The sequence below is a fragment of the Eumetopias jubatus genome, unplaced genomic scaffold (assembly GCF_037043125.1).
Source record: "Eumetopias jubatus isolate StellerSeaLion01/CBP00866 unplaced genomic scaffold, mEumJub1_p1.0 scaffold_17, whole genome shotgun sequence".
In the NCBI taxonomy this organism is placed as follows: domain Eukaryota; kingdom Metazoa; phylum Chordata; class Mammalia; order Carnivora; family Otariidae; genus Eumetopias; species Eumetopias jubatus.
The window spans coordinates 36797694-36809489 of NW_028274823.1; the positions used below are offsets into that span (position 1 = coordinate 36797694).

The 11796-nt window shown below is 40.3% G+C and overlaps 1 pseudogene; it reads left to right on the forward strand.

The window, feature by feature from the left end:
• Positions 1-759: 759 nt before the first annotated feature.
• LOC114205284 (ADP-ribose pyrophosphatase pseudogene) lies at positions 760-1792 on the forward strand (annotated as a pseudogene).
• The last annotated feature ends 10004 nt before the right edge of the window (positions 1793-11796 follow it).

The following is an 11796-nucleotide window of genomic DNA, read 5'->3' on the forward strand; positions in this document are numbered from 1 at the left end:
GGATTGTGTTCAACTCTTAAGAATTCCAGGCCCCTGCACTTCCAGTGTTAGTTCTACTTTTTAATGTATGTGCTGCCTTCCCAACTGGAATCCTTTAAGAGCAGAGGTCACGTGGTACAGACCTCAGTAGAATCTTCTCTGCTTAATGCAGCACCTGGCATGCTGTAGCCAATTTCCCTTTGAAGAGAAAGATGAAGCAACTTGCCCAAGCCATTCAGCTAGTAAATGGTGGACCCAAGATTTGAACCATCTCCCATACCTTGTGCATCATGGATTTCCCACAAGGACCATGTTCTGTGTACCAAGTGAGCTCTCTTTCCCCTTGGAGGTTGCACTCACTAGGCTTTCCATCATCCCAAACAAGGCATTTTGTGTCCCCCTTCTACCCCCCCAACCACCTCACCTGCCACCCCCAACACATTCATTCTGCCCTATCCCAAACAGACTGTGGTTCTGGACCTAGGGAACTAAATCTACCTGTAATGGCTAATACCTCCGTAAGCAAGAAAGCACTTTTGTTGTTGTTGTCTGCTAATTTTGTTGGAGGTGTTTGGACGATGTTCTCAACCCTAGCACTTCACATTTGGAAGCCCTTCCAGATATCAAAATCTTTCAGTGTAAAATGAAAAGGCATGCATGGCCGGGGGCAGGGCGCCCCTCTCCCCCAGCCCCACATGTGGCCCCCCTGCACCGTTGGTTCCACGCGCCGTCCCGCACCCCTGAGCACCACGGACATCCCCGCGGGCCACGCAACAGTGGATGGCTGGACACTGCCTGGCAAAGGGGTTAGCGACGGTGTCTCTCTGCATGACCTTGGCCTCTGCGGCCCGCAGGCCCAGCAGCTGCCCCAACATCTCGGCTGGTCAGAGCCCGTCTTCCTCACGTGGGTTTCCTCCAAGCTTCATCATGTCAGATTTGAATGGCACCACTGAGGACTCCCACAAGAAGGCCAGGACGTCTCCGTACCCTGGCTTTAAAGGGGGAGCGAAGCCAGGTCCCCGATGAGAAAGCGAGTGGCCAGAGTACAAGCCTGTCGAGTACGCTGCTGGTTCCGTCTTGGGCCAGCCCATGTGGGCAGGCCCTCCGGTGGGCGAAAGGAACTTCTCTCCTAAATTCAATGAGGAGGATGGGCATGTTGAAAGAAGGAGCCAGAATGGTTTGTATGAGGTTGAGAACGGCAGACCTAGAAATCCCTCGGGTCGGACAGGGCTGGTGGGCAGAGGGCTTTAAGGGTGGTGGGGTCCCAGTCATGCTGCAGATCCCATCTTAACCAGGTAGAAAAAGGACAGTAAGGGAAAGAAAATTATCCATCCTTTTTCTGAGAGAAACGTCCTGCAATTTGTAGCCATCAAAAGGAAGGACTGTGGAGAATGCGCCATCCCAGGGGGAATGGTGGAGCCAGGAGAGAAAATGAGTACCACATTGAAGAGAGAATTTGGGGAGGAAGCCATGAACTCCTTACAGACATCTAGAGCAGAAACACAGGAGTTGGAGAAACAACTGGGCAAACTGTTCAGTCAGAGGCACTTTGTGGTCTATAAAGGTTACGTGGATGATCCCCAAAACACAGATAATGCATGGATGGAGACAGAGCCTGTGAACTACCACAATGATATAGGTGAGAATGGATCATCTTCCTCTGGAAGCTGGTGATGATGCCAAGAAAGTGAACTGGGTGGACATCAGTGATCAACTCCAGCTTTTTGCCAGCCATTCCCAATTTATTCAACTCGTGGCTGAGAAACGAGGTGCCCATTGGAGGGAGGGCACGGACTCCAACTGCCGTGAATAGTGACTTGGGGTCTCACAAAAGCCCAAGGTCTTCAAATGGACATGGGCATACATGAGACAAACAACCCAGAACTCCCACTGACCAGGACAGGGGACTTCTTTTGGTGATTGTTTGCAAAACTGATCGCACTATGAAGGCTTTGTGTCAGGGAATAATATTAGACAAATATAGGAGATTAGGATCACAAACTTTCGGTTTTCCAGCTGGAAGAGGAATATAGTTACCTGTTGTATATGTTGTATTCTTGGCTTTTAACCACATTATGCAACTAATGCTCTTTGAAGAGTCATAGGTGATACAAAGATAACTTCTTACAAATTATAGCCTTTACTTTTCAGTTAGCTTGCATTTGTCACTTTTTTTTTTCCTACTGATGTGTTAGAGGGTGGCCTAATCTAATGTATAACCTGATTTTTTGGGATAACATTTGTTTTTCAAATTGAGTTTTATGTGAACTTACATTCATTGCTTTCAAGAATGAAAGCTCTCTGGTTATTCTTATTTTTAGGATCTTCAGTTTTATGGGAAAAGTTTCATCTCTATTTTATTCATAAGGATCAAGTACTTATGAATAAGCCAGAAAAATAAAATGCAGCAACAAAATGAGCTTAATATCCAGCCCTCTGGTCATCAGAACTATTTCTAAACAGAATGGACGAAGCTCAGGATATGTGTTTCCTCTCATCTCAAAAGACTCAATAAATGTGAGCATTTGTCTCTGAAGGGGAGATTAGCATTGCAAGATGTTTCTTAGGGACAGGTCTTGGGATGAACTCCTGGGGAAGGGAGGAGAAGGAAGCCTGATTAGGTAGAGTGAGACATTGAAGTTGAAGCCCAGTGAAGGCATCAGCCAACCCCACCTGGAGCTCTGGAGCTGGAAGGCCCTTCTCGCCACCCTGAACTGGGAGTTCAGGCCTTTACACCCCTTTTTGACCAGTCACTGGATATGGGCTGCTCCTGGAAGGAGGTGTGACCTTGGGAGAGACAAGTTCCTCAGCCAAGGCAATCCCAACAGAGGGCTGGCAGCTGAAGGCCATCTTCTGGTAACACTCCTAGCAGCTAAGAAGGGGAATCTGGGAAAGGGGAGGGCACAGGCATTACAGGGTCTACCACATATTATTATCCCAGCTTTATAGATAACAGTGGAGGCACAGAGAAGTTATGGAACTTGAACCAAGTTTTACAACCAGTCAGTGTTGGTGGGAATAGACCATGGCCCGTGGCGTGCGACGGCTTACATCCTTGACCACTGTACCAGCCCCTCCAGCAGCTACACTCTTATAGTCCCCAGGTTACCTGTGCAGTGTTCCTTTACAAAAGAAAAGAAATTACTATTATATCTCTTCCTCATGCACATTTAGTCAGAGTTCCCTTTTCTAAACCTGAAGGACATGTGCATGGTCTCTATTGTTTTTCTCTTGAAAGATGTATTTACATGGGTGATGATGATTATAAAAAGGTTCACTCATGGATGCCCAGCATTGTTCATGCTCAGGAACAAATTTAATACACTGCTTTTCTTTGTGAATTCTATAACTGCTTGTTTTAGGATGGAGCCATTTGTTCTATATAATAGTTTCATTCCAGTAACTTTTCCAGGTGGGATATGCTCCCTGTCTATTTGAATAATTGAGGCACCTGGTTGACCAAGCATATTTTGAATGTTCCTCAACCTACTTCATTATTTTTTTTCAAAATCTAAGCTCCTAAAAGAAAATACACTTATGTTTATACACACACACACACACACACACACACACACACACAGAGACACATACACACACATACACTAATCAATGCAAAAAAAACCCCTGAAATAACAAAGGTCTAATGTCTCAAATTTAATATAGCTAGAACAGAATTCTTGATTTTTTTTCCCCAAGGAACTCTTGATTTTTTTTCTCCAAGAAAACTGTTCCTCCGTCAATCTCCCCTGGTAACTGGCACCAAAATCTACGCAATTGCACAAGAAAACAAGGAATTATCCTAGATTCCTTGCTTTCCCTCACTTCCCACATCCAATCCATCTGCAAAATTTTGCTCTATGTCCAAAAAAATATATCCCAAATTATTCCCTGCTTTCCGCCTTCAATGACCACCCTTGTCAAGCCACCATCCCTCCTTCTCTAGACCTATTGCAATCACAATCCTCACAGGCCCTCCTCCTTCCACTCTTGCTCTCTCACAGGTTAATTTCTACACACAAAAAAATTGAGGTGACATATTAAAGAATGTCAGTCATGTCATGTTCCATCTCTCTTAAAACTGTGCAATGGTTTCTTTTTGTACATGAACTAAAACACAAACTCCTTACCCAGGCCTACCTGTTCTGAATATTCCCCATGTTCTAGTCCGATCTGGTCACATTCTACCTTGGGCTAATCTAGCCTGTCTCTTCCTGTCATACTTTCTATCTGCTTCTGCCTCAGAGCCTTTGCTTTGCTTTTCCCAGCTTAGAATGTCCCTTCCATATCTTCACAAAGTGGGCCCCTTAGGTCAGTCAGGTCTCATTCAAGTAACACTTCCTCAGAGAGAGTTTTCCTAGCCACTTAATCTAAAGTAGCCTACCCAATCTGTTTTTACTCTCCCACCTTGTTTTATTTTCTACATAGTATTTAGCACCAGCTGGAAATTATCTTGTATATTTCTGTCCCCTTACAGGTGATTCTAGAGATTTTTTCTGTTTTATTGACTGCTATACCACCAGTATCTAGAATAGTGCCTGGCATGTCCACAAATCATTTGGGGCTAACAATTTTCTATATAGTTGTCTTTTTTTTTTAAGTGTATAAATGTGGTCACATTATCCTTCATCTAACTTTCTTATTTAAAAAACATTTTATCTTGAAATGATTTTAGACTTACAAAAAAGTTGCTAAAATAGTACACAGAGTTCTTGTATAATCCTTCACCCAGCTTCTACAAATGTTGAGAACTTATTTACATAATACAACTATTGAAACCCGAAAATTTACAGTTAACTTAATATTTTTTACTATTAACTAATCTATGGATCTTGTTCAAAATTTTCTAATCATCCCACTAATGTCCTTTTTCTGTTCTAGAATCCAAGGATTCCACAATTCATTTAATTGCCACGTTTCCTTTATTTCCTCCAAATCTGGGAAAATTCCTTTTTGTCTCATATGACTTTGACACTTTTCAAGGTGCTGGCCAGTTGTTTTGCTAGAATGTCCTACAATTTGGATTATTCTAACATTTTCTTATGAATAGGTCAAGGTTATATATTTTTGGCTCAAATACCACAGATATGATGTTGTTTGGCTAAACTTTTATACTGAAAAAATTAAGGTGTGTTTTTCAGTGCAATCACTACTAGATACTAAATAGTATATGCTATATTTTATTTAGAGTTTTTTTTAAAAGTAGGCTCCACACCCAGTGTGGGGCTTGAACTCATCACCCTGAGATCAAGAGTTGCATGCCCTACTGACTGAGCTAGCCGGACATCCTAGTACATGCTATATTTTAAAATGTCACTGTGGAATTTCCAACCACTTTATACTACTTTTAACCAGCATTTTTACATTTTTATGCGCACACACACCATTGAATGTGTGTATTCTAACCCTCCCACTCCTCTGTAAGAGAAGGTGTCCAGGAAGCTCTGAATTTCATTCACTATACTCTTTATCCTCTTTCTTGAAGTTCATGAGATGACTCTTGAATGATGTGTTGTACCACTCTGTCAGTTACCTCTTTCTACCAAAAAAAAATCCTGCAAACAGTCCTGAAACACTGTAGCTTAAAACAAAAAACATCTATTTCATAAGTTTGAAGGTTGACACGGCTGGATTTGATAGGGTGGTTTTTTTTCTGGTCATGACTGGGACTCATGTCTGGGAATTGGCTGGCTTTTGGCTAATCTTAGGATGACTTCAGATAGGATGATTAAAGAGAATCATCTCTGCACCACAAGTCTTTCCTCTGCTAATCCAGGTATGTTCTTACGGCAATGGCAGAGATCAAAGGTCAAATGGAAACATGGAAGGGTTCTTGAGTCCCAGGCTCAGAACTGGCCCTGAGCCATTTCCCTGCAGTCTATTAGAAAAAGCAAGTCATAGGTCAACCGAGATTTGATGTGTGGGGAAACGACTCTACCTCTTTAGTGAGAGGAAGTGGAAAGTCACGTGTCGAAGGGTATGGACACCAAGACATGTGAAAAATTGAGGCCATTTGAACACGCAATGGTTCTACATCTATTGTGCTTTTTTTTCCTCTATCAGTTTTATTGAGATATAATTTACATACCATATAGCTCACCCATTTAAAGTATACAACTCAATGGTTCTTACTATATTTGCAAGGCTGTGCAAGCATCATCGCAATCACTTTAGAAACATTTTCATCACCCTGTAAAGAAACCCTGTACCTTCTCCAAGATGCTTTCTCTGACTCCCATGCTAGAGTTAATCCTTTATCCCCCTGTGTGGTCTTGTATGTATTGTTCTATTGCAGAACTCTATTGCAATTTATTTTTATTGAAGCCCAACATTGTACTTTATTCAGTTTTTACATTCCCAGTATCTAGCACAGTGTCTGATTGATAGTAGGTGTTCAATAAATATCTACCAAAAAGAAGAGACACAAGGTTTTGCCAGCTCAACCCAGCAGTTTACTCATTGCCATTTCTTGGGCCTATGGCAGAAGTCCAAAAGTATATGTTAGTACTGGTGCAACTTTGAGCCACTTTCTACACCTGGCGATGGTTGGGCAATTGTTCACTTTGATGAATCATTCCCGTTGCTCTCAGCATGCTGCTGAGCACTTCGCTTTGCTTTCTATCAGGGTCGTTATCAAATAAGACGACAAACTATTGAGAGTGAAATTATGGGGAATTACAAAGTAAGAGGGTGGGGAGGTTTGCTTCATCATCTGCTATAAGTTTGGAACACACTGTCCCTGTGTACCTCCCATTTCCTTTCTGTCTAATAACAACAGGTACATTTACTCTGTGCCAGGGACTATGCATGCATCAGCATTAATGCTTTCTTATCGGGATCAAACAAAACACATTTTAAGACAGTCTTTTACAAAGCCAAGACAGATTTATCTATGGCACTTCAAACCAGCAGCTTTGTGAGAACAGAGGCTGGGCTGTCTTTCTTTCCCAGCATCTACTCATATGCATTTAATAAGATCCTGAATGAAATATAAAAGCTAAAAAAACACATATCATGAAAGACTTTAGAGTGAAATAGGGAGTCAAATACAAATAAAAGCCATTTTATTCAGCTCTGATGAGTTTTTTAATGCTAAGTTTACATATGACAGTATACTTTCTAGGTGAGAAAATTTTTGTCTTTTGGGAGTTCTTGAAAGATTTTGATAGTATACACTTTAAAAATGGAAGATTGTCAAGACTTTCCTCCTGGTTGCATGTACTGTGAATACTAAAATCACATTTCAATGTGGTAAAGTTTGCTCCCAGATTTGTCACTAACTGGCTGTAGGAACTTGGGTAAGTTGCTTCATTTCTCCAAATTTCCTTGTAGCTTATAAATTCTATAAGTGTTAAATTGACAGATATGTGCAATACTTTTATATGTATGTTGTTGGAGAGAATATATGGACTTACACATTTATAAATATTATACATTTATAAAAAGCAACTTTTCCAAAACAGTAATAAGGATCTTTCTATGGGAGAAACCTGACTCCTGTTATGATTATAATTTCTTTTAAAAAATAGTTTAAGAAAATTGGTTTACTAGTTATCTTTTTTACTTAGCAATATTACCTCAAATACATGGCTTAAGGCAACACACATTTCTTATGTCATGGTATTTATGGATCAGGAATCTGAGCATAGCTTAACTGTTTTAGGGTATTAAAAGGCCACAATCAAGGCATCGACTGGGGCTGCTGTCTTATCCGAGACCTGACTGGGGAAGGATCTGCTTTCAAGCTCATGTAGTTGTTGGAAGTATTCGATTTTGTCCAGGTTGTCACACTGAGGGACTCAGTATGTTGCTGGCCGTTAACCAGAGGCTGCCCTCAGTTGCTTGCCACTTGGCTCGCCTCTTAGTCAGCCCACAGCATGATAGCTTGCTTCTCCAAAGCCAACAGGAGAGAGTTTCCTAGCAAAATGAGCAACAGTGTTACATAATGTTGTCACACATATGTATTCATGTATATTCTGTCACATTTGCTGTTTTCCAGTGATGAGAAACAAGTCACAGGTCCCATCAATACTCAAGGGGAAAGGGTCACACAAAGCATGAGCACCAGGAAGTTGGGATCAAGGGGACCACTTTGGAGTCTATGTGCCACAATTGGAAAATTACAAAATGTATATGAACAGTAAAGTCGGGTGAAATTCTAAGAGCGACAGCATCCCCAAACAAGCACACCTACAGACCTTGCAACAAGGGAAACACCCTATCCTCCATTTCAGAAAATGCTGCCCTCTATAGGTCAGTCTTCAAACCTGGGAGATACCCTTGGCTCTTTGCTCTCTAGCCAGCCTACTCCCAACCCAATCCACCAATAAGATCCAAACATGACCGTTCTATTTCCACTGTTTCCCCACTATTGAGTTACCAATGTCTTTCCCCCAAACACGGTCTGACCATACTTCTCAACTGGCCTTCTGGATTCCACTCTTGCCCTTTCTTATGATCCACTCTTCATACAAGAGCCAGAGTGCTTTCCTTAAAACGTAAATCAGATCATGTTATTCTCCTGCTAAAAATCTTTCATTAGCTTCCTACTGGATGTAAATAAAGTCCAAACTCCTTTATCTGATCTATAGGACCCAAAATAAACTGACCTCTGCCTATTTCTCTAACCTCATCTGTTATTATATTTCTCTTTATACACAACTGCATTGTTAATTTGTTATAATGACATATTTTAGATCTCATAAGCTAAAAATAAATAAGATTAGCATTATTAAATCTAAGAGAATACAATATCACTTGAACAGAATAAAGTAAGTTTTAATAAGGCTAAGCATTTGAGACTAAAAAAAAATTTTAATGAAAGAAACATTATTTAGAAATAGTGGCTTTATGGGTGATCCATTGAATCATGTATCAGATAATTTGATCCAAAATGAGATATCTTAAATTAGATGTACTTTTGAAATGATATAAAACCCCAACTTAAACTACTAACATACATTGAAACTAAAATAAGGTAACATGTTTATCCACAAAGTGGTAAGTTTTATTATTTTGGGAGGGGGGTCAGGAAAAATTTGTTATATATGTGGTTTATTAGTTCAGCTTCATCAAAATTGGAGTTATAAAATCATGTCCATAATAAATTCTAAAAGTAGAATTACACATTCATAGAAGTTAGTTTTCTTACATTTCTTATTAGTTAAAGCCAGGAAAATTCACTTTCTAATTATGTGGGTCCAAATGATTCATTTATCACAGACTACCCAAGCCACCCGGGTGTGTTCACCCAAACAAATTAAATCTGAATTAAATCTGAATTTAACAGCTTAGTAGCTGAGTGAACTTGTTCAGTATATTCAAACTTTTGAGTCTCAGTTTGCTCATAAGCAAACAGGGATAATAATACCTACCTCTCGAGTTATTTTAAGGATTAAAGGAGGCAACTTATTTATTGGCACATTCATTGTAGGTACTCTGTATAGGTTGTTCTCTCTTTTTCATCACTGCTTGGCTAATCAACCTGAAAGTACCATAGATTGATCTCTTTTCTATTTCTATTCCCCTTATGTTAGACCTAGGATCAGCTTGGGCAGAAGAATTAGAAAAGTATCATAGAGGCAAAATCATCAAGACTTGTCTGGCATAGAGGAAGAATAAGACAGAAGCCATATAGGAGTCCACGATTTCAACTGGATGTGATAAATTACGTAGGCATGCTGAAGGAATTTGCATTTATTTGTGGATAGGTAAATCACGGACCATGACAGAACACTTCAGTAAGGGATATTTTTTACTTATTGAATAATCTATGCCACTGTACCCCTCCCCTGTGTTTTGAATGTAATGAGTATTAATTTGAAATAGGAAATCTATGTGGTTGTTTAGGGTATTTTAGAAAAATTGTCAAGTATTGAATGTAATGCAAATTCAGTACTTACATTTCTCACCAGAAGTAGTTGTTTTATCAGATGAGTATTATTTCATTATTATTTCATTTCCAGAGCAACAGGGCCTTTTGAATATCTCAGATTACTTTTGGGAAAAAAGACATTGCAGTTACTTGCAATTTAATGAAGAAAATTCTTTTATGGCTTCTCACTTTGGGATGCTGTTAGATTGTGTTGGCATGGTGTAGGGAGAATCTTCTAAGTTCTACAAACTCTTGGTGGTTTTTAACTTTGTCTTAGATTCTAGAATATCACTGTATAATTTTTAGTATGGAGAGGCACTATTTCATTAACTTAGCCTGATTTGGTTAATAACCTACCAAAACAAACTCAATGAAAATTCTTTCACTTTCTTTTTTAACCTGAAGCCAATAGCTTATTCCTTGGTTAACGATCGTGTGCAATAATAGAAGATATATATATTGATCTCTGCCCTGTTTCTGGCACAGAGCTCCTAAAACCTGTGTTATTTCCTAAGTGAAAAGAGCACTAGGAGTATCTTTTGTTTCACTGAAGTGACTCTGGGTTGGGTCCTGGATGGGTCCGGGATGGGGGCTGATCACCAGAAAGACAAAACCATGATTAGAAGCTTGGAATTTTCAGCTCCACCCCCTCATCCTCCAGACAGGAGAGAAGGGCTGGGAATGGAGTTGGAAATTGATCATACCTATGTGAGGAAGCCTCCATAAGATCCCCGTAGTATGGGGCTTGGGGAGCTTCCAGGTCGGTGAATACATATACACCAGGAGGGTGATGTACCTTAACTCCATGGGGACAGAGGTCCTGTGTTCAACTCACTCCCAGACTTCTCCTTATGTATCTCTTCATCTGACCCTTCATCTTATCCTTTATCATATCCTTTAATAAATTGGTAAACATAAGTGTTTTTCCTGAATTCTGTGAATCACTCTAGCAAATTAACTGAATCCAAAGAGGGGGTTGTTGGAGCCTCCAATCTATAGCCAGTTGGTCAGAAGCAAGACGATAACCTGGGTTTGTGCCTGGAGTCTGAAGTGGGGGATGGGAGTTGGGGGTGAGGGTGGGGGGTGGGGCAGTCTTGTGAGACTGAGCCCTTAACCTGTGAGATCTGAGTTGTCTGCTGGTAGATAGTATCAGAATTGAGTTAAATTGTAGGACACCCACCTGGTATCGGAGAGACTTGGTTGGTGTGGGGAAAAACCATGCAACTGGTGACCAAAAGTGAATTGTTTTGTGTGAGTAGTAAAGAAGAGTCACAGGGAAGAGACACACAGTAGGGAAGAGTGTGTTTTTCCCTGCAACAGAGGTAGACAGAACTGAATTTTTCAGTACATACGAACACACAAATTCTATCTTCCCTTTGGGTTTGTTGACAGGTAGGGTGACCAGCTGTCCCAGTTTGCTCAGGACTGTTCTGGTTTTATCACTGAAAGTTCCATGTCCTCAGAAGACCCTCAGCCTTAGGCAGACCACTTAGGTGGTTACTCTATCAGGTTCATTAGGCAAAAATGTTTATTGAGTACCCACTTCATGCCAGGCTTTAGAGTTACAGTGTTGAGCGAAACACACACTGTCCCTGCCCTCAAGCAACTTAGAAATCTGCAACTAGTCCATCCATATCACATGGAAATACAACCAAGATGAGTAAGCAGACAGGGGTAGACTGGGCTTTGACCACGTGATTAGTATATTTTAAAATTTCATTTTCCAGTTGGTTACCACTGTTATGCAGGAAAGTCCTATTGATTTCTATATATTGGTTTCATATCCTGCCAGTATGCTTAAATCTCTTAAATTTATAATATATTTAGATGCGTTTGATTTTCTGTATTACAGAATCATATTTTCTGTGAATGAAAATTCATTTTCTTTTTTTCTAATTCTTTCATATCTTATTTTCTTATTTTATTGCACTGACTAGGACTTTCAG